Genomic DNA, 17255 nt, shown 5'->3' with positions numbered 1-17255 from the left:
AACACTCCTCCATTGCTGGGGGGATTGCAAGCTTGTACAACCACTCTGGAAATCAGTCTGGTGGTTTTTCAGAAAATTCTGCATAATACTGCTGGAAGATCCAGCAATACCTCTCCTGGGCATATACTCAGATGTTCCAACTGATAATAAGGATAATCGCTCCACTATGTTCATAACAGCCTTATTTATAATAGCTAGAACCTGGAAAGAATCCATATGTCCCTCAACAGAAGAATGGAACCAGAAAATGTGGTACATTTATGCAATGGAGTACTACTCAGCTATTAAAAACAATTACTTTATGAAATTCTTGGGCAAATGGTTGTATCTGAAGGATATCATCCTTAATGAGATAACCCAATCACAAAAGAAGTCACTTGATATTCTCTCACTGATAAATGGATATTAGCCCAGAAATGTAGAATACCCAAGATACAATGTGCAAAACACAAGAAAATCAAGAAGAATGAAGACCAACATGTGGATACTTCATTCCTCCTTAGAATAGGGAACAAAATATCCATGGAAGGAGTTTCAGAAACAAAGTTTGGAGCTAAGATGAAAGGATGGACCATCCAGAGACTACCCCACCTGAGGATCCATCCCATAATCAGCCACCAAACCCAGACACTATTTCATATGCCTGCCAGATTTTGTTGAAAGGACCCTGGTATAGCTGTCTCTTGTGCGCCTATGCCAGTGCCTGTCAAATACTGAAGTGGATGCTCACAGTCATCTATAGGATGGAACACACGGCCCCCAATGGAGGAGCTAGAGAAAGCACTCAAGGAGCTGAAGGGGTCTGCAACCCTATAGGTGGAACAACAATATGAACTAACCAGGACCTCCAGAGCTCATGTCTCTAGCTGCATATGTAGCAGAAGATGGCCTAGTCAGCCATCATTGGTAAGAGAGGCCCCTTGGTCTTGCAAACTTTATATGCCCCAGTACAGGGGAATGCCAGAGCCAAAAAGTGGGAGTGGGTTGGTAGGGGAGCAGGACAGGGGGAGTGTATAGGGAACTTTTGGGATAGCGTTTGAAATGTAAATAAAGAAAATATCTAATAAAAAACAAACAAAAAACAAAAAAACTCTTCTGCTCTAACTCTTCTCCTGGCAATGGATGACAAATTATAAAATTTTAAGGAATCATTGGAATGTAGTTTATCACAATTATCAGATAAGTTTGGGTGATTTTTAAAGAGAAGAATCCAAGGAAACATGACCGTGGAACATTCTAAAACATTTTTAAATAAAACATTTTTAGCCTTTCTTAAAACCTAGCCTCTAAGCAAAATGCTAAACTCTGCAACTCAGCCAGACCTCCTGCTGTGTAAATTGATCCTGTTAACTAGACAGTTGCTAAGTTTCCATTTTACCCTGAAATGGCTTTCCCAGAAAGCAAATGGAACACTTAGAGATGGAAAATGTAGCACTTGCACAAAGTGCTATACCAGTAATAAGGTAATATCGGTGACAATGGTGCAGAACAGCATGTTTGTATACATAGTGGTTCCTTTTCAAAATAATTGGAATAAATTAGAATAATCTCTCCCCAATTCAATGAATTTGTTTAAATGCTTAATGCATGCAGAGGCTAAAAGTAGGACTTTGATACTGCTGTACACAGGGCTTTTGTCTAAGGACAGTGTTTACATGAATCTACATATCTTCTAGAAAGTGTTCAACTTTTGAAAATCAGGCAATCAAGCAACTTTACTTTGTTCTTAGACCTCATAATAGCTAGGCCACCTGATGAAGATGTTTGTTATTCTCAGCAAGGATGTTTTCCACTCCGTTAATCCTTTCTGAAAATGCCTTTACTGACCTCAAAATATGTCTGTTAGTTGATTGCTTATCTTCTCAAGTTGTTAATCAAAATTAGACACCATAGTGACCAAGAAATTAGCCTGAAGTCCAACAGCTGATTAATGGTAGAACTGGGATTAGAGTTCAGATTTCTTGTTAGACAGATTGGTGTTCCCTCTAAAGCCACAAAACACTGTTACAGATATGTAATCTTGATTTAAGTGTTTCCATGTGCATGTAATGTTTATGAAACATTTTACATTTTGAGGGGTATATTTAATTATGAATATAACCTCATATTGTTTTTATATTTATAATTAAAAGAATAAAGTTTAGAGTGGTCAAGCAATCTACAGTTACACAACAGGTTAGTGATAGAGCTTGGGTTTTAATGACAAAAAATGGTCTACAGACTTTCTGTCATAAATACAATATTACAAAAATGATGAGGTATAAATTAATTTGTTGGTTAAAATGAATAGTCTATACTATATGCACATATATAGACTATTCACATAGTATAGACTATCCCCACTTATAAACTATTTATATATTATAATATATATAAATACTATATATTCATACTATTCATAGTATAAGTCATTCATATATATATATATATATATATACATATACATATATATGGGGCAGAGTATCACTTTGTAGCAATTGCTGGCTTGGACCTCACTATATAGACTAAGCTGGTACCAAACTCACAGAAATGTGCCTATCTTTGCCTCCTGAGTTCTGGCATTAGAGGTTTATGAGATCACAACTATCTATAAATATTTTAATTTGTCTCCATCTTCTTTCAATTTTGTTTATGTTTCCTGTAGTTTTTTGAGACATTATTTTGCTGTGTGGCCCAAGTGGTTCTAAACTTTCTATATAGCACAGAGTTGTCTAGAACTTGAGGTATTTCTATTTCAGCAACTTGAGGATTACTTTAAACTTCTGATCCTCTTGCTTTCGCCTCCTGGTTGGTGGAATTACAGATGTACACTACCATTCTTGATTTTATGGAGTACTAGGGATTGTAGATGGGATTTTTGCATGGTAGACTGTCATTCTATTACTATAATACATCTCCACCATATGCCTACCTTCTTGATCATTAATTTGAGCTGGTAAATAATTTATTCTTAACAGTTATCATTACTGAAAATTATATTACCTGTTAATAGGTATAGTTTAGAATGTGTAAATTTTGTTCAATTTTGGGGAATTTGACTAGAGGTTTTATTATTGGTTGTTTGTCAAATTTATATTTCTTTGTAGGTTCATAATATGCCATAAGCTTATGACTTTTCATAATAAAATTATTCCTATGGCATTTCCTCAGTTTCAGTTGAGTAATTGATATGATGTTTAGCATGGGCTTTTTGCTTATTGGAGAGTCTTTAAGAGGTAAATTTTGTCTTTATGGTTGTGAGCATAGCTTTTTAATGACTGAGCCATCCCTCACAAATGATATAAAGTTAATCAACTACATTTTAAAAAAATATGTAAGGCCCACTCCCTGAGGTGGAACACATACCAGATGCTGTGAACGTGGCCAGGAACTTGAAACTAGAGTGGTCATAGACCTATGGAAAAAATTATGCCATTATTCTAATAAGCAAACAGAACAACAAAATGACTCCTGATGCCACATTGCTATACTCATAGGTCAATGCACCACTCAACCCCCATCAGAGAAGCTTTTCATTTCAGTAGATGGTAGATAATACAGAGACCCAAAACTAGACAATATGTAGAGAATGAGATACTTTGGAGTCCGAAATGGGATGTCTTCATCAAAGCCCACCCCCAAAAAAATCTTCAGAGATTTATGTGGGAGAAGATGCAGAAAGATTGTAAGCACCAGAGGTGGTGGATGATTCCAAGGAAACAGTCTCTTCCAGATACAGCAAGACTGATGCACACATGAGCTCACAGAGACTGTGGTTGCATGCATATGATCTGTACAGATTCAAGTTAGACATAGTCCCAGCATGGAAAGAGGGAAGAGGATACTAGGTTCCACCAATAACTAGATGCCACTTCCAGCAAATAACTTCTAGCAAAAGGAAAATCAGTTTTCTTCAGTGGAGTGTACCTGGGTATATGAAGACCTACTTTCCAGGGCTAGCCTCATTCTCAGAGGTAATTGACCAACAAAAAACTAGCTCAACATTTTTGTAGGCTTTCCTGTTTTGTTTTTTTGTTTTTTTTTTTTTTTTGTCTTGTCAGTTTTTTGGGTTTTGGGTTTTTGTTTTGGTTGGTTTTTTTTGGTTTTTTTGTTTTGTTTTGTTTTTTTGTTTTGTTTTGTTTTTTTTTCCGAGACAGGGTTTCTCCGTATAGTCCTGGCTGTCCTGGAACTTACTTTGTAGACCAGGCTGGCCTTGAACTCAGAAATTCGCCTGTCTCTGCCTCCCAAGTGCTGGGATTAAAGGCGTGCACCACCACTGCCTTGCCAGTTTTTGTTTTGTTTTGTTTTACTTTAATGTTTGTTTTGATTTTTTTTGTGTTTTGTTTTATTAATGTATTTATGTATTTGTTTGTTTGTTTGTTTGTTTGTTGAGAGAAACAGAGAACATGAAGTTGGGTAGGTAGGGGGATGAGGACTTAGCAGTAGGTTGGTGAGGAGAAACATGACTAAAATATATTGTATAAAAATTAGATTAAAAATCACCTACTAACTATAACAGAAGTATAAAATGTAAAACCAAAGGTAAAACTTTTTTTGAAAATAAAAAGTGTTGTCAATGATTTCATGCCATTCAAGTATACTTCTATTAAAGCTTCCTTGTTGAATCCCACATTTTATTGGCTCTTTACTTTATTCATACTTTTTATTCAACATATGTCAAAACTTTATTGAATACTACATGTTAATCACAAAGGATACAAAAATAACAAGAGATCTGAGTTCAAGAACTTAAAGTAATATAAATTAATAGGCCCCAGACATGAGTTAAGGAATTTTTAAGTGTTTTTTGCAATGAGGTCTGCTTCAGCCACTTAAGTGCTGCCATTAACAGTAATGTACCACTAAACCGAGGATCTTCATTATTCTTTAAGCCATTAAGGGAGGATGATATTTCAAATAGAGTGCTAGGTCAGTTGATCATTACATTCTGTTTGTCTTCAAGATCCCATAGTCTAGTAGTACAGGCATTTCATAACTGGTCAATACACTAAGACAAGTATTCTAAATGAAATGGGGACACTGCTGTCAGATAAGACATTCTAGGGGATTAAAAACTAAAGGGGATATTTACTAAGACGATGTCAGAGTGGAGCTCTGAAATAGTAACATTTAAGTATCCAAATATGTGAGGGAGGAAGGAGGTGAGGGAATATGTATTATACATAGAGAAAATGGAATGTGGGCCAGAGAGATGGCTCAGCAGATAAAGGCACCTGCTGATAAGCCTAATGACCTGAATTCCCCACTAGGGACCTACACAGCAGGAGATAACCAACTCCCAAAAGTTGTTCTATGACTACTGCATGCCATCATTGCACACACCTACACATATGCGTGCACACACCACATGGTGACTATATGCACACGTGAATATGGCATGCACATACATGCACACGTGCATGCACACACACACACACACACACACACTAAATGAAGTATAATAAAATAAGTTGGATGGAAAACTTGAGGTGGCATAGAGCTTGACATATACCAGAAAATGATAGCAATAAATAGCAATAACAGTGTCAGGAGCTGTGGGCCTTGGTACCAGAGGTTTTCCATGGAGATCTCTGTCCAAGCCTGGTGTGAGGGTTCCATCGAAGGGAAGCAAGATGTAGGCAGGGAGATGAAGTCTCTGCCATGCCTTCCAGGTTGCTCGGTAACTCCTAGCTGCTCTGAACTGAGTCGGGTTGGACTGGGCCAATGAGAAGCCGACTATCCAGTGAGGAGTGCGGGGGGATCTCATGTGACTCTTCAGGAGAAAAGATCTCTTCCCAAGTGTTACATACAGCTCTTGAAACAAAATACTCAGTGGAAGGAGTAGTTCTCATGTACCTTTAATTCCCTGGATGGATTTATATACAGTTTTGGGGGTGATTCAGGGTTCGACAGCAGGTACCTCTCATTGGCTTGGACTGAGAGTTTGAGGGAGAACTTATTTGCATGTGGGAAGGCTTGGTGCTGTTCCCATGTGACTGATAGCCACATGCCTCTTCTCTGGAGGCTGTAGGGGTGGTAACTTCAACAGGAGTCAGGGGGTCCAGGAGACATGATCTAACGCCTTCTGTCCCATTAGGTGGAAAGTACTATCCACCAGGTCCAACCAGGGTTCAAGACTTAGACTCAACTGGAGACCAGGCTGCCTGTGTGTAGCCCATTGCCCCACAAGAAACATGATGAACTCAGGATGAAGAAGGTGGTAACAGATTAGGAAGCCTGGGGTTAGACTGTTCTAGTCCTGCAAAAGATAGTAAAGTTTTATTCTCAGTTGCATGAACGAAAGTTGTGACAGCATGTGTTGTCACTTGAGTTTTTGATCCTAATGATTCTGACAAGTGTAAGATGGAATCTCAGGTTTATTTTGAGTTGCATTTCCCTGATGACTAAGGATGTTATGAAAATGCAATTTTATTTGAAATGAGATAATCTGCACTGAGTATAGCACTAATGAGAATCTAGATTTAAAAATAACCACTGAAAGAAGTACATTCTCAGGTTCTGGTGCCAAGGCTCACAGAGCACACTAGAAATGTGGTAGGGGCAGCACAGACCACATCTTAAGCAGTAGAACTTGGTTGCATTATCCACACAGTGCTGGTTTTTCAGGTATGGAAAATGCAAGAATAAGTGGGTCATGAATATTTGTACCAAGGTTGCAGAAAACTGCTGAGTCTGTTCTATGTATGGTAGAATCATATTCCCTGCAAGGAAACTGTGAGAGGCCAAGGCACAACTTTATTAAGAGCAGATCCCAAGGTTCAATTGAGACACCAGGATGTTGACAATGTCAAGATCCAAGATTGTGGAACATTTTCTGTGGAAAACTTCAGGCATGGAAGGGACTTGGATCATGAGAGAGGGTTCCATATCTATCAGAACTGTAGATTTTGTGCTGCTTAAGTCCACTGGAGCCCAGATGATGTCATTAGGAGATCCAGATTTTGGATATAAATCTACAGGGTTTGGTTCCTATCTAGTTCGGTTTTGTCTTGTTTTATTCTGCTCTTTCCTTATTTTGCCTTCATTTCTCCACTCTGGAATAGGAATGTTTATTCCATGCCATTGTATGCTGGCAGAATATAATTTGTTTTAACAAGGTCACACAACTAAGAGGTTTTTTCCAAGTCCCAGAAGAGACCGAACTTTTGACAGTGTTGGGACTTGTCATAGTTAGTTTCAGCTGTCAATTTGACAGAAACCTAGAGTCACCAGGGAAAAAGGAACCTTGTCTGCAGTATTGTCAAGATCATATTGGTCTGAGGCCATGTCTCAAAAAATATTTTCTTAGTTTCTAAGTTATGTAGAAAGGCTCAGCCCATTGTGGGTAGTACTGTCTCTAGGAAAGTGGACCCAGTTGTATAAGAAATAGTACCTAAGCAAGATCAGGGGAAGGACCCCGATAAATATTGCTCATCTGTGTTTTCTTTTCCAAACTTCTGCCTTGAGTTTCTGTCATGGCTTCCCTAGACAATAGACTGACTATAACCTGAAAATCAAAGAAACCCTTCACCCCCTCCCCAAGTTGATTTGAGCTGTAAGACTATGAAGTCTTTTAAAGTTGAAATGAATATGTTTTACACTATGAAGTAGCTGTGAGACAAAACGGAAATGACTGTGTTTGTTGAGTGCTGTATTTGGGTATTAAGTTGAGAAATGGGTATGAATTTCAATTGTCACTGTGACTGGATTGAGAGAAACCCAGGGTGATAATGAGACACATCTTTAGGTTTGTCTATAAAGCCAAATTTAACCCAAAAGATAAAACCCACCTTGTGGACAGCACTATCCCATGGGGCCTGTGGTTTTAGACTGGATAAAAATTTAAAAAAAACAAAACAAAACAAAACAGGTGAACACCAACATTTGTCTTTGTCTACATTCTAATGTCAGATACAAGGTGATTGGCTGCCTCATACTTGTACCACCCTGCCTTATTGCCATGATGAACTGTATTCCCTTTTAAATTGCGAGCCCAAAAGAATACTTTTTCTTTCAAGTTGTTTCTGTCAAGCATTTTTGTCACATTAAGGAGAAAACTAAATAACACAGCTGGAGATTTAGCCAATGAAATTTAAGCCAAATTGTGATCTTGCCATTCAAGACTCTTCCTAATGGATTTCTATGCTTTTTCCTTGTCTGTTGGCTAACTTGTGCAGATCCCCAGGATCAAGTTCAATTGAGACACAATGAAATGACCCTGAGAACTCACCTGAAGAATAACTTCCCAGGAGTCAGTAGTTGCATGAAGAAATCAATTTATGCTGTATTGTCATCAAAATTTGAGATGGTTGGTCTCAGTGATAACACATTCTTCTATAAAAACATTGTCTTACCCGTGGTCCTTCCTTTTGATAGTATTGTAAATTTCTTTTGTTATTTGGGGGGAAAAATTTAAAATCCTTCATGAAAAGTAAAATATTCTCTTTTCAGCTCTAGGACTCAATCTTGAGTCCTCTGGCTTCTCTGACTCCATGGACTGTAGCATGATTATCTTTATTTTATGGCTAATATCCACTTATAAGTGACTCTATACCATGTTTATTTTTCTGGTCCTGGGTTACTCAGAATGATCTTCTCTAGTTCTATCCATTTGCCAGTAAATTTGATAATGTCATTGTTTTTTAAAAGCAAATATGGTACATTTATACAATGTATCATATTTGTTTAATACATTCTTTGGTTGAAAGACATCTAGGTTGTTTCTAATTTCTGGCCATTATGATTAAAGCTTCTGTGAACATAGTTGAGCAAGTGTTTTGTGGTATGATGGAATGTCATTTGGATATAGACTCAAGAATAGTATAGCTGGGTCTTGAGTTAGACTGATTCCCAATTTTCTGAAAAACCACCATAATGTCTTCCTCAGTAGCTACACAAGTTTTCCTTTTCACAATAATGGAGGAGATTTCTCCTTGTTCCATATCTTCAGTGGCATTAGCTGTCACTTGTGTTTTCTATTATGAAAGATGAAAGATGGAATCTCAAAGTAGTTGTGATTTGTACTTCCCTGATGACTACCGATGTTGAACATATCTTCAAGTGTTTGTTAGCCATTTGAGTTTCCTTTTTGAGAATTCTATCTAGATCTGTATTATAGCTCTGTAGCACAATTTTAGGTCAGGGATGGTGATACCTCTAGTGGTTATGTTATTATTTAAGATTGTTTTTAGCTATTATTTTTGTGTGTTTCCATATGAATCTGAAGAATTTCCTTTAAATATCTATGAATTTTGGAATTTTGATAGGGATTACACTGAATCTGTGGATTACTTGTGATACAATGGCCATTTTTACTATATTCATCCTACCCATCCATGAGCATGGGGGTGCTTGTCATTTGTATGTAATTATTTGTTCAGGGCTTTTCTGGTATCATTTAGGTTGTGAGCTCCAGGAGGACATAGTATTATGGCTTGTCTCATTTCATAGGCTGTGCCATGCCTGGTTTTGCATAGAGGTGGCTAATTGAAAGGTTCAATAAATAATTGTAAGGAAATTTCTGCTATATATACTCAGGTTTTCTTTTAAAAAATGGTGACTTACATCAATTGTGATATTTTGATGGTTCCCCTCCCATGAATTCCTTCTACAAGAGCATATTTCTTTTCTTTTCTAGCTCTAATATTCTCAATTGATTTAATCAATGTTGTAAAAACAAAACAAAACAAAACATACAGAGATACTGTTTGGTTCACTGACTACCTAAATAGCATGAGTGAATAAAGCATTCTTAATGAGTAATTTGCATTGCGGAACTTAGCTCAAGATTTGATAGAAATGCTCTCCCTGCGTATGGTGGCATCTAGCTTTAGTGAATGGCATAAAAAAATCCTGTCTAGTCTGAGATATCAAAGACCACTTAAAATGAGGATGCTTCTTGGGTAACCTTATTAAGTAAGAGCAAAAATGACAAAGATGAAATAGGAACATCTCTTGCCCATGGGATGGGTCTCAATTTATGCCTGTCATTGGTTGGCCATTCCCTCAGTCTGTGCTTCATCTTTGTCCCTGCATATCTTGTAGACAGGGCATGTTTTGAGTCATAGGTTTTGGGGGTGGGTTGCTGTCCTTATGCTTCCACTGGGAGTCTTTTTATTACATTTTTTATTTAATTTTTTAAATTTTAAATATATTTTAACAAAATTTTCTCTTACCCAAGTAAACAATGAATGACTTGTTTGGTTCTTTTTCCTTTTCCCTGCCATTCATTGTGAATTATCCCAAGAAATTTTTGTCACATATATTTTGGTAACTAATGACAGTCAAATGAATTTAATTTCTCTTGATTTTTTTCTAAGGCAATACTCAGTACATTCCAGACCACTGGAAATTCCCCAGATTGGCCATTGTTATGTGTTAGGATTTTTCAGTCCTCATAGTATGTCCAAATTTTTTTACCCTCCATAAAGCTGTTATGTTATATTTGTCTTGTTTACAGGAGCTGTTCAATCTTGAACTAACAGGAAATTTTGGGTTTTTTTTCCTCCCAATAAACCCAAGCAAATCCTTTAGCAAGTCTTTTTTTTTCTGCTTGTTGGATCTCCGACAAGATATTGCAAATATTTGGTCTCATGGGAGAATCTCTTAGAGCCATAATGCATACCAAACCAATACAGTTTTAAAACTTCCATAGGTTTCAACAGTCTCCTGTGCTGGGTTTTCACAAGAGAGAATAGATACATGATGAGGTGATAACCACTGTGGTGGAGAGAAGAGGAAGAATGTGGGACACATGCACACAGGCATGCTTGTGTAACAGGACTACTAGATGCCAAAGAGATGCCAGTTCTTACTATTAGTAAGCCAATTTTTATTGTTATTTCATTAGCTACATGTAATCAATGCCTTCTTTCTAAAACACCTTAAAGCACCCAAAACAAAGCTGAAAGTTTCTGGTCTTAGAGAAGTGATGTTGGCCCCAAATTAGAGTGAATGATAGATTACTTGCAAGTATCAGCCAATATAATAGGAAAATATGCAAGCAAGAATTTTAATGATTCTCCCTCACAGCTGAGGACATCTGGGTGCAACATCAAAATTTGACCCCACACTTGGATTTTGACCTGAAAACAAAACAAAACAAAATTCAAAGTTTAGATTAGATGAATTTTATCCTTAGTTTTAAATTGCCCTAAGCTTCACAAACAACTATTACAAACAGTATAGTCACTAGATTCTATTTTATTGGTCCTTCCTATAAGATTTTATGCGCGTTTCTTAAAATAAAAAGGTGTTTCCACAAAAGAAAACCCAGAAGCTACTCATTTGTTAGCAATCCAACTTCCACAAAATCACAGTAGAGGGTGGAAAACAAAGTGTACTCTATGCCTTTCCATTAAAATGAGTTGAAAAATATGTAAGTGATGATTAGAAAGTGAAGTACTTTCTATTAAGACACCCTCTCTAGTTTTATAACTAGATTATAACTGATCAATTCTTAACTTCTATTTTAAACTCTAGTTAATTAGACACAGTTTCAACCATTAATATCAATAGGTCAAGTGAGAGAATAAGTAAATTGCCTACTGTGGTAAACTCTACTACTAGATTATATTGCATTTTAAATTTCTTATTAATGTAATAATAATAATAATAATAATAATAATAATAATAATAATAATAAATACAATCTCTTTTTGGTGCAAACCAAACAGAAGTCATAAGAGGTTTTTCACTTATTCTAGTTTTATGCATTGCACATTGCTGCTGCTGTTTAAATATTTATAAGAATTAAATGGCATTCTTGAATTATCAGTGCTTACCTCTTCCTTGCATAAATATTCTTTAGCAGGAAAATAAATGAAGTCTGTTAAATATAGAATGGAGATACAAATTATATCCTCAAAATATGATTTATTTTTAACAGTCCAGATTATGCTGGGACTGGTCAAACTAGATTACAAAAATATATACTTACCTCACTGCCTTCCTCTAGTCATTTAAGATTATTATGCTTACTATATAAGTAGCAGTCACATATCTCTTGGGTCTCCCACAGCTTTTATATTTCAACATTTAATCCCAAACTAATGACATCTGGGGGAGGTTGTAGAACCATTGGCATATATAGCCTAGAGAATGGAAGTAGATCACAGGGATGTGTCATTTCTAACATACCTTTTGATCTGATCTCAGTCTGAGTTCATGTGAATCACTTTGTCCATATACTCCATTTTTATAACTTAATTACAATGTTTCTCTCCTCTTCTTCCTTCCAAATCCTCCCATATGCCCCTCCCAACTTTCGTTCAAATTCATTTATTTAAAAAAAAGAATTGTTACTATGTGTATATATATATATATATATGTATATATATATATATATATATAAAGAGATGTAGATGTAGATATAGATGTAGACATAGATATAGATTCCTAAATATAACCTGTCGAGTTTGTGTAATGTTATTTGCATGCGTGCTTTCTGGGATGACCATTTATTTGATATTATACAATCACTTGGCACATTCTTCCTTGGGGAAGGCTATCTCTCCCATTCCCAGCTTTCCTCAGTTGTCTAGTTCTTTTTGTGAGGTTGAGGTAAAACCTCATGGGCTTTCCCCATGCACTTTGTCACATCCATTGGTGTCATCCTTGTTTACCTCATGATTAGGCACTCCTGCTTGTGATACTTTATGGGTGTATTTTCTGACATTTGTAGGAGACACAGTCGCACAGCGAACTTCTTGGTTCTCCGGCTGTTGCAATCTCTCTGCCCCCTCTTCTGCATTCCCTGAGCCTTAGGTGTGTGTGTGGGGGGTTGTAGATGTATACATTGGGACTTGGCCTCTGCATTTTTATTGGTTATAGTTTTCTGTAATGGATTCTTTCTTTTGCAAAGAGAAGTTTCCTTGACGGGGGATGAAGAGTGTACAACTGTTAAATTGTTGTTAGGGATTATGCTAGGTTAGTAAAGTGGCAGTTGTAGGTTCTCCTCCAAGATCTGTGACTTCACTAGTACTGATAAGTTGACTAGATTACCAGTATCAGATATGATTGTCCTCTTATTAAGCAGGCCTTAAGTCCAATTAGAAACCTGTTGGTTAACATCAAGGTAAGTATGTCATTACTGTATCCTCAGGGCTATCATGCCAAACTGGTAATTGATAGGTGCCATAGTTGGGTAGGAGTGTTGGTTGCCTCTATTATTAGGAAGCTTTCATGTAACTTTCTAGTACCATGAAAGTTAGAAAGCTAATCCTTAGGGAAGCTAGACATATACTCCATATACTCTTGCTGTCAGAGTTCCTCCACCATGACTTTTCTACTTGTAAAACTATGAGCCAAAATAAATATGTTTTCCCTTAAGTTGTTTCTGTCAGGTATTTTGTCACACTGGTAAAGACATTAACAAATATAGGTAATTCATGCTGAGAAGTGGGGCTATTGTTGTGACAAAACCTGCCATGTGATTCATATGCTACTACAGGTTTCAGAGGGTGTCTGATGAAACACAAAATTCAAATGAGAAACAGATACTTATAATATAATGCCCAAAATGTTCAAGTTTCAATTGAAAAAAATCGTGTTATACTAGGTCCCAGGAAGATCTCACATTATATAAGAAGAAAGCCAAAAGGGATATGCTATTTGTATTAGTCAGGGTTCTCTAGAGTCACAGAACTTATGGATAGTCTCTATATAGAAAAGGAATTTATTGATGACTTACAGTCTGCAGCCCAATTCCCAACAATGGTTCAGTAGTATCTGTGAATGGAAGTCCAAGGATATAGCAGTTACTCAGTCCCACACAGCAAGCAGGCGAAGGAGCAAAAGCCAGACTCCCTTCTTCCAATGTCCTTATATTGTCTCCAGTAGAAGGTGCAGCCCAGATTAAAGGTGTGTTCTACCACACCTTTAATCCCAGATGAAGATTGTAGCCCAGATTAAAGGTGTGTTCCACTACTCCTTTAATCCCGGATGACCTTGAACTCAGAGATTTAATCTTCTGGAATCCATAGCTGCTATGCCTCAAGATCTCCATACCAAGATCCAGATCAGAAACTTCTATCTCCAAGCCTCCAGATAATGGTGACTGGTGAGCCTTCCAATTCTGGATTGTAGTTCATTTCAAATATAGTCAAGTTGACAACCAGGAATAGCCACTACACTATTATAATTATGTAACAATGATTTTAATGTTTCCATCATATATTGCTTTAGTGACTGGCCAACAATTCAGAAACCGTGAACATACATGAACCACAGCGGGAAATCTTGGAAGTTTTAGCAAATAGATAGAACATCTTAGCAAAAAAAAAAAAAAAAAAAAAAAAAAAAAAAAAAAAAAAAAAAAAAAAAAAAAAGTAGAACAATAACAACAAAAATGAAGCAAAGATGTAAACGATGTGAAGAACTAAATGAATATCTGAGAGGTGAAGATCTAGCAACTAAAATAAAACTTTCAATAGATGGGTTACAAACACACAAGATAAGCAGAAGAGATGAAAGGCATCAGTGGGGTTGGAAGTAGAAGAAGAGAAACTAATTAAATCAACAAAGAAAAAGTTAACTAAAATAATCAAGCGACAGCATCTGAGATATGTGTAACTTTCACGTCACGGTGTCATAAAAGTAGAAAAAAGCTTTGATGGAAAAATCTATTTAAAGAAATAAAAGAAGAAAATCCCCCAAAGTTAGAAAAAAAAGATATAAAAGAACAAAGAAAAAACATAATCCCATAAACCTAATGAAGATGATCAAACTCCAAACAAGACCAATGCAAAGCAATCAATATTCAAATATATTATAGTCTCATATCTGTAAATAAGAGAAAAAATTCTTGAACTCAACCAGAGGCAAATTACACATTTCTCATTGGGGCCATGGCAATTTGAAAACTCTATATTCTCATAAAACACAAGAAGTTTAGAAGGAAGTACCACAACATATTTTAAGTGCTAAAATTAAAGGTTAACAAAGAGTTTTATGTCTAGAGAAAATATTCTCCAGGAACAAAATGAAAGATAAACTATGATGGTAGAAAACTGGGAACTTTTTTTTTTTTGGCCAGAAAAATCTTCCCAAAATAGTTGCCAAAGGAAGTTATCTCATAGACTTTCCTTCCCTTCTTTCATTTTCTAAATGGAGCTTAAGATTTAAATAAAATAATAATGACTTTCAATGTATCTAGAAAAAATGTTTAGTTGGGGCAAGTAAGGGATTCTAAGAGATGATATTTCAGTACTTTACTCAAACTGCTAAAAAGTTGATAGTAGCACACAAATACATTATTTACATGCACCATGAAATCTACAACAAACAAAAGTACCATGCAAAGGTAACACAAAAACAACAACTGTATACAAATCAAATGAAACTCTAAGCTATGTTTTAAGCAAACTGCAGGAAAATGAAAGAAGCAAAACGAAGAGCCCCAAAAACAAGGAATAAAGTATCAGATAAGCTTTAACATAGCAATAATTATAAGAAATAGAAGCTGACTGAATGAATTAATTATGGAAAATGTTTGCTGAACGAATGAAAACATGATCATGTGAACCTGATGTAAATGAAATGAAAACATACTGTTCAAACACCAACCTCAAAGAGTGAGAGATTTGCTACATTTATGTTAGATAAAGAAAGTTGCCAGAGACCCAGAGAGATATTATACAATGATAAGAGAGTTAATCCACTCCTTCACCTACACAATACAAGAATATCACACAGAGCTCATATCTCTAGCTGCATATGTAGCAGAAGACAGGCTAGTCGGCCATCACTGGGAAGAGAGGCCCCTTGGTATTGCAAACTTTATATGCCCCAGTACAGGGGAATGCCAGGGCCAAGAAACAAGAGTGGGTGGGTAGGGGAGCAGGACAGAGAGAGGGTATAGAGAACTTTCTGGATAGCATTTGAAATGTATATAAAGAAAGTATCTAATAAAAAATAAAAAAGAATAGCACACAAAATCATTTTCTAGATATCAACAATGAATATGTGACAATGAAAATTCAAAATAAAGTGCCACTGCAATTGCAAAAACCCTCTATGTTAAATGGAAATCCATAGAACAGGACTATGTGCTGTAACTATAAAATGAGGACAAATTCACAAATAGATGAGTAAAATAGAATGGAGGAATCAGAAATTGTTCCATTTTCCTGGTATGGTCCAAGTTTTATTTTCAGTTTTCTTTTGTTTTGTTTTAAGGAAAGTTGCAAAGAACAAGAAGAACAAAAAGTTCTTTTCAACCAAAGAAGCTGCAAAAAACAGTGAACCTTGCTTGACCCAAAGCTCATGCCCTATGTAAAACTGCAAAAACTCCTTCCAAGAAGATAAAGACTACAATTTAAAAGATAACTGTAACTCCATTACTAGATGAAAAGAAAGAAACTGAAAGCTCTTTAAATCAAGGCAAAGAGTACTTAGATTAGATGAGAAAAGTAAAATTAAGAAAAAAATTTGATAAATTCATCCTCATTGAAACAAAAATATTCTGCTCCATAGAAGAATGTAAGAGCATTAGAGAAGGGGCTGGTGAAATGGCTCAACGGGTATTAACACTGACTGCTCTTCAGAAGGTCTGGAATTCAAATCCCAACAACTACATGGTGGCACACAACCACCTGTAATGAGATCTGACAACCTCTTCTAGTGCAGGTGAAAACAGCTACACTGTAATTACTTATAATGATAAGTAAATCTTTGAATGTAAAAGAGCATTAAATAACCAACAGAATACAAGAGATAAAAGAGAGAATCTCAGGTGCAGAAGATACCATAGAAAACACTGACATAAAAATGAAAGAAAATGTGAAATGCAAAAAGATACTAACCAAAACATCCAGGAAATCAAGGACACAATGAGAAGACCAAACCTAAGGATAATAGGTATAGATGAGAATGAAGATTTTTCAACTTAAATGACCAGTAAATATCTTCAACAGAATTATAGAAGAAAACTTCAACCTAAAAGAAGAGATGCCCGTAAACATACAAGAAGCCTACAGAACTCCAAATAGGTTGGACCAGTAAAGAAATTCCTCCTGTCAAATAAGAATCAAAACACCAAATACACAAAACAAAGAAATAATATTAAAAGCAGTAAGGGAAAAAGGTCAAGTAACATATAAAGGCAGACCTAACAGAATTATACCTGATTTCTCTCCAGAAACTATGAAAGCCAGAAGATCCTGGGCAGATGTTATACAGACCCTAAGAGAACACAAATGCCAGCGCAGACTACTATACCCAGCAAAACTCTCAATTACCATAGATGGAGAAACCAAGGTATTCCATGAAAAAAAAAA

Source organism: Mus caroli, chromosome X, assembly GCF_900094665.2.
Source record: "Mus caroli chromosome X, CAROLI_EIJ_v1.1, whole genome shotgun sequence".
NCBI classification, from domain to species: domain Eukaryota; kingdom Metazoa; phylum Chordata; class Mammalia; order Rodentia; family Muridae; genus Mus; species Mus caroli.
The sequence above is the reverse complement of the archived record's forward strand: the minus strand, read 5'-3'. Positions refer to the sequence as shown.